Raw genomic sequence first — 14,121 nt, forward strand, 5'->3', positions numbered from 1 at the left:
CACAGCCTTTGGGGAGTTGTGTTCAATTATGGAATTATTGCTTATAGACCAAGAAGTTGGGGCTTGATTGGAAACTTTGTAGCACAGATATCCTACAGGGAACAGACAGAGAGGGAGACCAAGGTGTAGAACAAGACAGGCTGCCTGAGAGAGAGATGGGGGAGGAGCATTTTCCATAGTAGTGATGCAAAGGTAATGGGAGTGCGCCCAGATACTCTGAGTTACATACTGGATTCATACACAGTAGTAGTTGGTGACTTGTATGGTAGCAAAGGTAATGTGGACAGGAAAGGAAATAAACACCAGTGATAAACACACATTTTACTTGTTATTATATGTTTAGAAAAATATACACAGGGGTTGGAGGATGTACATTGTGTAATTAAATGCATATTATTTCTTGTAAACACAGGATCACGAGCATCAAGTTGTTTCTGTGAATGGTATAATGCACTATTTTTACATGTGGTAGGAGTTCAAAACATGAGTTATGAACTTACACATTTTAAAATTGTTAAAGTACACAAAAAATAACAGTGGGGAGTGATTTCAAGGTTGTAAACCTACACACAGGGAGTTGGTTACAGACATCACTTGAAACACTGAATTAGATTTAGCATCAGAGCTATCTATCATTATCCTAAATTGATTGTTCGGGATTATCACTATGTGGAGAGGTTCGAAGGCAATATTCGATTTCAATTTTTTTGTCCTTTTCCAGTTGACTTTTCTGTGAAATTCATCAAGTTGTACAAATAATTACGTGTTGAAGAAGACATTTTTAGTGAATTTAGTTTTAGGGTTAAAAGACGTATTTGCTCAAAGCTTGTGGCAGTGCCGCCTTTAACTGCTGTCAGTGCAGAATTTTCCACTGCCGTACAAAAATAGTAGGGAACATAATGAAATAATTCTCAAACAAAGTTGTTTTCAAAAGCTTTACTTCCTGATCTGAACATGGTTTTTGAAGGCAGCTTTCCAGTGTAGATGTTAGTGGATTGGATTATTTTTTTAAATGCTGAGAAAAATTGCATGCTGCTTGCAAATGCTAATTAGAAAAGTCAGAATGTCAAATCTTGAGTGCGGTATAAAAATGTTGTAGAATATATATATAAAAATACTGCACTATCAGGCCTTTCGTAGTATCATCAGTAGACCAGTCAGTGGCAGCACCGAGTTAGAAAACAGCAGTCTGTGCTTCGACACATCAACTATACTTACTCGTGCAAAATTCATGATGAATTAGTTCGCAGGCCTCCCATCTACAACCAATGCTGGTCTACAGCAAAAAAAAAACTGCAGCTCATTTTTTGTGTTTCCTTCTTTGCAAATCAAAGTTTTATCTATATAAAATGGGTTTGACACCTCATTCATTAAACCTCTGTAAACTCTTAGCACTACACTGGGGTGGTAGGCAAATCTATGCAGGGAATTTCAGAAACCAAATTTCCTTGCAGAAGAAGTGCTCCAAACTACATGACAAAATGCAGCATAATCATAGCATGACCAAATTAATATAGGATCTCTGGTGAACAGCGTGCCCAGTAACCCTGTGCATAACAACACTGTGGATATGTTAAGTAAGGTCCAAGGACTCGCAAGTTATTTGCAGCGTTGTCAGAGAAAGCTTGGAAAATCCAAAGCTCTGCCCAAACCCAATCGCACGGAGCCCTTGAAAAAACAAATTCATTGCCTTTGCAGCTTTTCAAAACAGTTTTAAACATCTGTTAATTTTTTATGTGGAATATTTATACACATTTAACAGGCAGCTCCTGCATTCCCCATTACCTGAATGCAGCTTGTACATTGCACCAATACTGTGAGCATGAGCAGAAAGAGATAGGAGATAAACATGTGTAACAATTACGATTCATGCTATTTTTCAGCATGCTGACGACTGCTGTTGAACGTGCAATATACAAGAGGTTGAGGAATGCTGAAAATGAGTTACTTAAATTATTTATTCCACATTCTGTTCATGACAGGTTTAGACATTTATATTGTAATAAAATGTGCTGCTCTATACATCCATTCATGAATGGTAATACGGTGCAATACTCACTTTGGATATGAACTTGGATTCAGAATATTAAAAGTTTATTTCGCAAATTTTTGAAACTCAAAATGTGCTGCTTCCCAACATCCATGCCATTTATGCCTTGAAGCAATCAACTGAATTTAAATGAAACAATTCTGTTTAATAAATATTTAGTTAGAAATGTTCACAACGGATGGCATAGTGGTTAGCACTGTTGCCTCACAGCGCCAGGGACCCAGGTTCGAATCCGGCCTCGGGTGACTGTCTGTGTGGAGTTTGCACATTCTCCCCGTGTTTGCGTGGGTTTTCTCCGGGTGCTCCGGTTTCCTCCCACAGTCCAAAGATGTGCGGGTTAGGTTGATTGGCTATGATAAATTGACCCTTAGTGTTAGGGGGATTGAATACGTGGGGTTACGGGGATAGGGTGGGATATGTGTTGGTGTAGGGGTTACCGGGATCGGGTGGGATTTGTGTCGGTGCAGGCTCGCTGGGCCGAAATGGCCTCTATCTGCACTGTGGGGTTTCTGTGATTTCTGTGATGTCCTTAGGGAACAGCTTGGCTCAATTGCTAGCGCATTCATCCGAGTTAGAGTATGAGGGTTTCTTTTTAATTAATTCATGGGATGTTGGTGTCGCTGGCAAGGCCAGCATTTATTGCCCATCCCTAGTTGCCCCTGAGAAGCTGGTGGTGAGCTGCCTTCTTGAACCGCAGCAGTCCGTGTGGTGAAGGTACTCCCACAGTGCTGTTAGGAAGGGAGTTCCAGGATTTTGACCCAGTGACTATGAAGGAACGGCGATGTAATTCCAAGTCAGGATGGTGTGTGACTTGGAGGTGGTGGTGTTCCCATGCGTCTGCTTCCCTTGTCCTTTCGGGTTTGGGAGGTGCTGTTGAAGAAGCCTTGGCGAGTTGCTGCAGTGCATATTGTAGATGGTACACACTGCAGCCACGGTGCGCCAGTGGTGGAGGGAGTGAATGTTTAAGGTGGTGGATGGGGTGACAATCAAACGGGGCTGCTTTGCCCTGGATGATGTCAAGCTTCTCGTGTGTGGTTGGAGTTTTTTTTAAATTAGTTTATGGGATGTGGGCGCCTCTGGCAAGGCCAGCATTTATTGCCCATCCCTAACTGCCCTTGGCAAGTGGAGAGTATTCCATCACACTCCTGACTTGTGCCTTGTAGATGGTGGAAAGGCTTTGTGGAGTCAAGAGGTGAGACACTTGCCGCAGAATACCCAGCCTCTGTCCCGCTCTCGTAGCCACGGTATTTATGTTTGAAACCAACACCAGGACCTGAGCTCATAATCTAAGTTGACAGTACAGTGCAGGATTGAGGGAATGTTGCATTGTTTGAGATGCCATCTTTTAGATGAGATGCTAAACAGAGGTCCCAGCTGCTGGTTCAGGTGACGTTAAACATCCTATGTCACTTTTCAAAAAGCAGCAACTTTCACCTGCTGTGCAAAATTGCACCATCAACCAGTATCACCAAAGACAAGCTTAGCTGGTCATTCATCTTACTGCCATTTATGACTGCCGCGTTTAGTTAAGTAACAGTCACTGCACTCCAAAAGGTAATTGTGCAAAGTACTTGAGATCCCTAAACCAATCTGCCTCGAAGGCCCTCCTTAAAACTCACCTTTGACCAAGCTTTTAGTCAACTCTCCTAATATCTCTTTCTCTGACTCTGCGTTGTCTGATTAGGCTTCTGTGAGGCACGTTGGGATGCTTTTCTACATTAATGGCACTAAATAAAGTTGTTGAGCTGGACTCCAGCATGAATCAAAGTTTTTGGGAGACAAGGATGAAAATTGGGGGAAGAGGTGGTAGAAGTAGCTTTTCCAAATTCCTAACTTCCGTAAATTGATTTAATTGCATTAAATATTTTTACAACTTATCATTACTGTTTTAACAGCATACTACAGGAAACTTTGGTTTATCCAGAGGTTGTATGTCCGGAAACCTCGATCTAACGGCAGAAATCAGCAGCCGTTTTGGTTAGGTTTTTTTTCTTCTCCTAGCATTAAAAAAATTTTTTTTTTATAAACAGTCAGGCTCTGGAAAGCGTCTCTGTAGCTTAGCAACAGCTTCAGAGACGCTTCCAAGGTACAGGCCGAGTGTTTACAAGTTTGTTGTCAGATACGGAGATGAAAACCTCCATATCCTTCAACATTAGCGCTGGTCTATCCGGAAGTTTTGATAGATCGGCAGCAGCTCGGTCCCGTCGGTGCCGGATATCGCGAAATTTCCTGTATAACATTAATAGTTCACAGACCACTGCATTATAAAGCAAAACCATCCCTTTTCATGACCTTACATCGCATGCAATGCCGTTCCAGAACTGAAAATGAACACCAAAATTTTAATTGGAGCCCCGAGTTCTCTTTTCTACATAGCCATGTTGGATGTTCGAAAAGTTCTATAGCATCTTCATCTAAGTTGCCTCTGAATTAGAAAGCTGCAATTTATTACTATCATTTGGTGTTAGAGTGCAGCCAGAGGCAACTGGAATGAGGTTGGGTATCTCAGGAAATTGGCCTTGGTTACTGAGAACTCTGAAGTCTTGCAAAAGTAAGCACCATAAATGGAAAAGAGACCATATAATGTTTTACAGCATTCCTCAGTGAACAAACTAGCCATGAAATCAAAACAACTGGTGGTACTTTGGGGTTGGCATTATGTTGCCTCAGGTCAACACTCGAGAAAGAACAAACTAGCATTTACGTACTTGCATCTGATAGTCTTTCAATGTGAAATGGCATAAAATTCAGGAGTTAATTTGTGATTACATCTGTTATTCAGCAAAATTCTGTCATGGGACACCTCTTTCTCTCTCTCTCCGCCCCCGCCCCCCCAATGTATATAGTGAAAGCCTAAATTGTATAAAGCTACTAATTTCTGTTACAGAATTGTTCATACAAAACAAAGTTTGGTTTTAGAATAAAATCTTCACATTTGCAACAGAACAATATTTATTTAGTATTACATAGCTAGTAAGAGAAAGAACATTTTCAATGCAACTGAAACAATGCGTTTATAAATCAAAATATATTTTAGACTGAAGCACAAACTACAAAAAGCAACATTGAACAGTATAAATATAGGCCGGTATTCATCCCAACATGCGTATCAAAATCCCACAAAGATGAGATAAATAACCAGAAAATAAATTTTAGATGTCCTCCTAAGTAGCAAAAAATCATAGAATTGTCTATAAGACAGCCTGAATTGCTGAAACAGTGTGCGATGTGCTTATATGCAGACAACATACTGCGGAATAGGATCCACAATCTTTCCACATACGATGCCTTAATTCAGGATTACGGTCTATTTCAAAGTTCAACGTTAACTGGAGAAAACCAGAGGTCCTTATGTTAAGTGGCAGTTGCTTACACAGTGACACTGGGATATGTGATGGTATTTGGTCTCCCAAAGGGACAGTCTACTTGCATATAACTGCCCAAGCCCATAAACATATAGAAAGAAAAACTTGCATTTATATAGGACCTTTCACGACCTCAGAAAGTCCCAAAGTGCTTTACAGCCAATGGAGTACTTTTGAAGTGTAGTCTCTGTTGTAATGTAGGAAACGCGGCAGCCAATTTGTGCACAGCAAGCTCCCACAAACAGCAATGCGATAATGACCAGATAATCTGTTTTAGTGATGTTGATTGAGGAATAAATATTAACCAGGACATCGGGGAGAACTCCCCTGCTCTTCTTCGAAATAATGCCATGGTATATGTACATATTAGATGTTAACATACCCAAACTACTGGTAGACACTAAAGACCTTGAGGTGGAAAGCGGTCTGTCTCATTCCCAGACAAGGTGAACACTGCCACCAGCATGAATTATATCTTTGGATATCACTTTCTGAATCAGTGCCCAGGCAAACTGATGGAAGGAAAAACAGATGCCCCTGACCTTCCTTAGATTAAGTTCAACAAAGATCCACAGGGACAAACCAAAGGAGGGTGAATCTTCCAGATTCAAAACGGTATGACTGGGCATTCGATTTCAATACATGGAACCATGGGTTTGCCCTCTGGTGAAGGATGTAGGCTGGCTGCAGCGGGAGACGGTTGCAGCACCCAAAGTTACATCTCTTAAGAACTTATTTACAACCCTAGCAAAGAGAAGAATGTGCTTCGATGCAGGCTATGCACCTACTTTCTAGGGGTTGACTTGTGGATGACAATCCAGTTGTAAACGGTGTGCCCATTTTGTCAAAGGATGAGTGAACATAAAAAGGGGAGATATTTTTCAATGGGGGAAAAAAAATAAACCAAACTGATTCATTATAATTTAGAATAACTCAATGTGCAGTCTATAAAAGGCTTGCTACATAATTTAATTTCAGACAATTTTTCACTTTGTCCAGAACCCAGATGTTAAAACTGAACGACACCACCATTTCTTTCAACTCTAAAGCAATTGCTCCCCAGCAATGTAGTGTTTGTTGTATGGGTTTGCCTTTGGAGCTCCCAGACAGTCATGTGGGTGCAACTAAGACACAAGCATCTGATAGTAGCCTGTGATCCTAATCACGACCACATGTCTGACAGCGTTAAAATTGTAAACAGCTCCAGCATTATCCACTATGCCTCAGTAATTACACGAGGAATGGTAGCAGATTTACCATTTTTAAGCTATTCTGGGAAGTACTTCAGAATTAAAACATATCAACTACTCCAGCTTTAAATAACTCAACTGGTTAATTTCTAAGTAGATTTTTTATTGTGCAATAATACTGATGGCAAAGGAAACCATGAATCTCAAATATTTCATGCACATTCTATATTATGACAAAGCCTTTATTCAACATTGCATCAGTCAATGTATTCATGAAATAATCAGCTACGGTCTGACAGTTTGGGAGGAAAAAAAATGATCACATTTATTACCTTACTCCCATCACATGCAGACTAAAATACTGTAAATCAGCATATTCCGCATAGGGGGTATTAAAAATAAAAAGCTAGCAGTTAGGGTCTTACCTAAAAAGTTTATTGAAAGGTGCTTTTATATTATAGGAGCTCAGCAGAGGAGAGGTGCATGGTTCTCCCTCTATCAGCTGTGCTCTATGGTATAAACACCCTCCCCCTGCCCAGGGAACCAAGAGCAGTACAGATCTGTGTAAAAGTGGGCATACAAATGTACCACATTAAGTCATAAAGTAAACACAGGGAGCCAGTCGCCCACAGGTTCAACAACTGGGTGTACACATTACTGTACAGGAAACTCTTTTTTATCCGGCACCGATGGGACCGGCGTGGTGCCGGTTCATCAAAAAGTGCGGATTACAGAGAGGTACAGTAAAAGGTACGAGAGCCCCGTACACAGCCACAGATCCAGGCGTCCCTGTTGCATGGCAACAGGTGCAGGAACCCCGGCCACAGATCCAGGCGTCCCTGTTGCATGGCAACAGGTGCAGGAACCCCGGCCACAGATCCAGGCGTCCCTGTTGCATAGCAGCAGGTGCAGGAACCCCGGTTACACGGCCACAGATCCAGGAACGGCCACTAATATGAAGTAAAACTTACCTGAACCTACTCCTGAATTTTGCCGGTTAACACAGATTTCCGGTTATTTAGGTGCCGGTAAATCGAGAGTTTCCTGTACATAGTAAAGTACGGTACCACTGATGCCAAACTGTAAGTAAAAGGGAAGACTGATACACGGAGCCCCCATAGACAGACAAGGTTTTTTTTTTTGGGGGGGGGGGGGGGTGGCGGGGAGAGAAGAGAGCAACTGGGCAATATAAAAATGGCTCATCACATACTACTATTTAGCAACTGGTCTAAATGTTCTCATTCCTATAAGTACAGCTTTTTTATTAGCTATCAATGACCAGTAAAATAAAGGGAAATGAGTTTTACACGTTACAGTGAGCAATGGCACTAGCAATCTATTCAAGGAGAGCATATTCACATTATGTCGCTACAAAACAAGCTATTCTGTCTGATCCTCAAACCCATGGGGGACTGTGGGCACACTGTTTCATAAATTACCTTTTCATTTCATCTGCCTTAAACACCATCCCCCCAGCCAAAAGACCAAACAGATAATATCCCAATCTTCGACCAAGGGGAGGTACAACAGCAGCCACTGGTAATGCCTTCTCTGGTTTTACCTACAATTTTATAGGAAAACAGCTGGCCTTGGCTTCCTATTTCTCAGTGCTAGCACAACAGAAACCCGCTACACCTTGCATGGCGTGTAAATCCAGATTTTAACACTGTGGCACAGCATGTGAGGGCCAATGGCCTGTGTCACTTTGCAACCAGATTTCTCAATATTGCTTTTTAAATTATTTATGAATGTGGTTTTGCTCGGCATTTTCTTACGCTGAATTTAAATATTATGGACCATTTTAAAAATAAGGCAAATGCCACAAATTCACATGTATGCTCCAAACACATTGGGATCACAATTAAGCACCTCTTCATTTTTTGGGGCACATTTGAGAATTTCATTTTGGAAACCCTTAAATACAACAAGTATTTATTCACTACTATAGATCTGGTAGATTTATAAACAAGAGATGATGCAAGGGTGATTCTATGCCCATACAGTATGAATTAGGTTAAGTGTAGATGCTCTCAAGTATTAAACCTCTCTGTGACACCACTGCTCAAAGGAAGCTTTGTTCTTTCAAAAGCCGTGCCATTAAAGGCAGCTTTGAATGCAAATCTTTGGCATTAAATATTTCATGGAAGCTTCAGCAAATACTAACATTTACTTTCTTCTGCTCTGATGTTTCAGTCCTGCTCTTATCCAATTTCTACAGATATGTTAATATTGATGCATCACTTTTTCTGCTGGAAACGCAGTACATAAGAATCGCAAATTTGCGCCAACAAAACTGAAAGGAGGGAGAAATGAAATTCTCCAGTTCAAAGGTTGGAAGCTAATCTCATCAGGAACTTATTCGACAGCTGCTGTACTGGAACATGATCCTTTACAGCTGAATGGCCTGACAATTTTTAGTTATTTCACAAGTACTCATTAAAATAATGAAATCCTGGGGGGGGGGGGGGGGGGGGGGGGGACACAAAATATTTGGTTTTGATTTGAAGATTAAAATAAAATTTAAAATACAACCGTTTTCATTGACTGACTGTACCAGTCTCAGCTGATTAAGAAAAAACCCAGCTTGAAACTGGTTCTCCTAGAATGGAAGCTGATTTTAAGAATACAAAACATCTGTGTTCAACACATCAAGACTTCTTTTCCCAGATCAGTCTCTGTATCCTGTCTTTGTATCTAGGATAAAGTTAGGCTTTCTTGCATTCAGTTGTGATTGGCACAATCATCTCAAATAAAAAACATTTCATTTTCATTTTGAAGTCTTACAGCCTCAAAATGAAGCCAATTTTTTAATCAGTTTTCCCCCCAATGAGCTCATTATTTTAATAACGAAAGAGTCAAAAAAATTCTGAGATCATGCAACTTTAATATATTAAAGTATTCAATAATTGCTGTTCTTTCAAGTCTCCTGTGCTTTCATAAGCATGAGGATTTCTGAAATTTGCTAAATGCATAAATGTACCTACAGTAGGGCTAAGAACTATTAAACTAAAAATACAGGAGTGTCTACTTAGGGTTTCATTCTCTGAACCGGAGCATCACCTGCGTATCACTCGGAGTAAGCCAAGGTAACCAACAAGAAAAAATATTAGGAATGCACCTGAGAGACCTTTTTTGGCATCAGCGGCATTATTCACTGAACTGTTCCCTCACCGCACCATAAACAAGGACCATCCTCCTAGGTTTTTCAGTTCTTTCTCTCCCCCTGCCTACCTCACCACCACACCACCCCTCCCCGACCAAAAGAACCCCACAAAATGAAGGCATGAACAAATGATAAAATAATTATTAATCTAATTAAACATGGTAGAATGAGATCAGGAAGGCATTAGAATACTGGGGTTTAAACTCTGCAAGCTAGGTAATCTTACTTTCTGTTTCATTCCACCACTATCAAGAGCATGGTGGTCTTTTGTTGAGATGAGATATTGGTGTTCAAGACCAATCTACCAAAATGAAAATACACTATAGCAGAGACATCCAGACAACCTCATTACAGCCTTGGTCCAAACATGGACAAAAGAGCTGAACTCAAGAGGCGAGGTGAGAGTGACTGCCCTTGACATCAAGGCAGCATTTGATCGAGTGTGGCATCAAGGAGCCCTAGCAAAACTGAAGTCAATAGGAATCAAGGGGAAAACTCTCCATTGGTTGGAATCATACCTAGCACAAAGGAAGTTGGCTGTGGTTGTTGGAGGTCATTCATCTCAATCACATGACATCACTGCAGGAGTTCCTCAGGGCAGTGTCCTCGGCCCAACCATCTTCAGCTGTTTCATCAATGACCTTCCCTCCATCATAAAGGTCAGAAGTGGGGATGTTCGCTGATGATTGCACACTGTTCAGCACCATTCGAGACTCGTCAGATACTGACGCAGTCCGTGTCCATATGCAGCAAGACCTGGACAACATTCAGACTTGGGCTGACAAGTGGCAAGTAACATTCGCACCACACAAGTGCCAGGCAATGACCATCTCCAACAAGCGAGACTCTAACCATCTCCCCTTGACATTCAATGGCATTACCATCGCTGAATCCCCCACCATCAACATCCTGGGGGTTACCATTGATCAGAAACTGAACTGGACCAGCCATATAAATACTGTGGCTACAAGAGCAGGCCAGAGGCTGGGAATTCTGCGGCGAGTGTCTCACCTCCTGACTCCCCAAAGCCTTTCCACCATCTACAAGGCACAAGTCAGGAGTGTGATGGAATACTCTCCACTTGCCTGGATGAGTGCAGCTCCAACAACACTCAAGAAGCTCGACACCATTCAGGATAAAGCAGCCCGCTTGATTGGCGCCATCCACCACCTTCAACATTCACTCCCTCCACCACCGGCGCACTGTGTCTGCAGTGTGTACCATCTACAAGATGCACTGCAGCAACTCGCCAAAGCTCCTTCAACAGCACCTTCCAAACCCACGACCTCTACCACTTAGAAGGACAAGGGCAGCAGACGCATGGGAACATCACCACCTACAAGTCCCCCTCCAAGCCACACACCATCCTGACTTGGACCTGTATCGCCGTTCCTTCACTGTCGCTGGGCCAAAATCCTGGAACTCCCTTCCTAACAGCATTGTGGGTGTACCTACACCATATGGACTGCAGCGGTTCAAGAAGGCGGCTCACCACCATCTTCTCAAGGGCAATTAGGGACGGGCACTAAATGCAGGCCTAGCCAGCGACGCCCACATCCCATCAATGAATAAAACATTTTTTTTTTAAATATCTACTCTACTAACCATTGAGGAAGTCTTAAGTTTAAAAATAGAAGACATAAAAGCTTATTTTCTTCAAATTGGTCAAGTGCAGTCAACACAACAGGCTTTGAAGCATATTTAGCATTGACATAATCTGCTTGCTGCCTGAGAACTAGGATTGCCTTCTCCAGTAAAGGAGAATGGGAATCATTTATACTCAGTTTGCATGAACGTCTATCGGATGAGAGAAATGAAGAAAGTAACACATACAGGAACCTGTTACCCTTAGACAATGATAAGACTGTCAATCATCTAGACTCTAGTCTTTCTCCCAGGGACAAAAATATTGGAGCCTAATGGAACCCATTTCCAGACAGCTGCATGGAAAAGCAGATTTATCACGACAGAGGGTGTACCAGTATCCAGGTAGTTGGCAATGGGATTGTCCACTCTAGCCAGGTGCAGTGCTGACAGGATCTGTCAATAGCCAATTTAATGCGCTGTTGCACAGGATATACGGTCCCAAAATAGAAGTTGCAGATTCTTGTGTCGTCCTCATAACAATATACCTTAAAGTTCATGGTTCTGCTTAGCTTGTTTGTGAGGTCCTTCAAAAAGCATTTCCCAGGTATGCAAGTGGCCGTTCTAAACCCCTTAGAATAAATCTAGGCAGATAAACCAGGAAGCTACATAATGCAGGCAAAGTAGGTATTGAAAATGGCCTTCCAATGTTGAAACGATCACTGAGACTTCAAACAGTGCTTCAAACTGAACATCTACAATAAACTGAAATAAACGCAACGCCTTCTTTAACTGAAGTTAACTAGCTGGAAATACCATCTTAAACTGGCAACAAGAAAATAAATAAAGGGAGACACCCTTTGTACACAGCACAGAAAGAGACAGCCACAAGGGCAACACACACAGCTCGACATAGTTTATGGGGATTTTGCCCTTATAAATCTTTGTGTTGGTCTATTGGATTTGCTATTAAAATGAAAAATGTCATCTGCTGGAACACAGGAAAAACGATAATTTTTTTGCCAATTTATAGTAAGAATCAACCTTTAAAATAGCCGTCTAATCTCCTTCATGCAAGTGTGGGGAAAATTGTTACCAGCTGATAGACCAACTGCACCTCCAGAAAAAATAACCCTTCACACCAGCAGTTTTTCCAAATACATAGCAAAGGAGCACATAATAAGGTGTAAATCCAAGAAAAGTAGTAATAAGAGAATGTAAATAATAGATACAAACATTAATAGAAGGAAGAAATAGGGAGACACAAGGATAGATACAGAAAGAAAGGGAGAGAGATAGGGAGTACATTAGTCAGAAACAGTACTGGGTGCAGCTCAAGTTGGGATGAATCACTTAATATTTCTCAGTCCTAACAGAGACAAACACATTTCCATAAAAAGGTCCCTGAACAGAAAGGTGAGGGAACATCAACTGCAGGAAAGACATTAATGTTACATAGCGTATAATGTGTTTTGTTTCTTTTGTTACTCTAGACAGTACCGCAGTTTTTTTTTAAAATATCTCCAACCTCACTTCATCCATTCGATAAAATCTGGAAGTTAAAATAGATGGTGGGGGGGGATGTTGGACGAATGCAGAGCAATTTGTCCAGTAAACACTTTCACAGTAATGGAGGCCTTCATGAGGTTTCAAGATTTCAAACGCATTTGAAAATGACAGGATTATAAAAAAGTAACTTGGCTATCTGAATATGTTGAATTTGTTCATTTGTAGCTGTTTACCTTATTTCTACAAATGTACTTTGTAAACAAAACAAAACTCCAGAGAATTCAGAAACCTGTTCACTGCTGCCCAAACATTTCCCAGGGATATGATGCTCTTTAAAAAAAAACCTTCCTTGATTTTAGTAATTATAGAATTAAAATGCAGAAAACTGTGAATAACCTTTCGGTGGACAGTTTATTAGTGTCTGAACACTTAATTTAGATGTAATATTTCCCAAAATGAGACAGGAATATTAGTTTTATGTGACAAAGACTGAGGATAGAACTCAGATTTTTTTTTTTTTTTTTTTTTTATAAACAGCCACGCAACATATCTTATTCACATTCATTCTTTGTCTACGTTTAACTTAACTGAAGAAAATGACAAACTGTAAGAAGTTCTCATTGTCACAACATGACATTTAGCAATATGCACAATCACAGCTGCTTGCGACAAGCTTTTATGTGGAAATCCTCTCTACGGTTACTCCCCAACAACAATCTTTTCAGATCAATGCGCAACAAAATGGTGCGAGTGGCCGCAGATGTTGCCCTGGCTATGGCAGGCAGGTCCTTTGTTTGGTCCATGCACTCGCAGCTACTGCCTACACTATTTATATTTAAAACCTCAACTAGCTTTGAAGGCAATTTGGCCATCTGTCATCTCTGCTATTTCTTGGGACCATGAATATTAGTTACATCAGGCAGACAGTCCCTGGCAGGAAGACAGTGCACAAACCTATCCGATGTTCAGGAAATGATTTGCTTTCTATGTAAATGTTAGAACCAATCTCCTTTTATTTAGATATTACTCCCTGTAGGGAGACTGAAGAAACAGTGTCCTTTGCTTTAGCTTACATGGGCTCCAATGAAAATAAGGCCTTCACAACATCTGTTTTGCACAGCTTTATCTGCTCATAAAATTTAAGTATTCTAAATATTTAAGTAATGTAGGAGCATTACTTGAACTCTCTCCTATTTTACACTTCCATTTGTAGTGTTTACAAATATAATAGAAATACATGGAATACACAATAAAAGCTGC

The 14,121-nt window shown here is 40.9% G+C and overlaps 1 protein-coding gene across 7 annotated transcripts in view; it reads right to left on the reverse strand.

The window, feature by feature from the left end:
• The window catches only part of rerea (arginine-glutamic acid dipeptide (RE) repeats a), a 527,918-nt gene that overhangs the window by 288,432 nt on the left and 225,365 nt on the right, over positions 1-14,121 (reverse strand). The gene's annotated exons all lie outside the window — the stretch shown is intronic.

This window comes from Somniosus microcephalus, chromosome 25 (assembly GCF_052327205.1).
Source record: "Somniosus microcephalus isolate GS21.2 chromosome 25, FLI_Smic_1.0, whole genome shotgun sequence".
NCBI classification, from domain to species: Eukaryota; Metazoa; Chordata; class Chondrichthyes; order Squaliformes; family Somniosidae; genus Somniosus; species Somniosus microcephalus.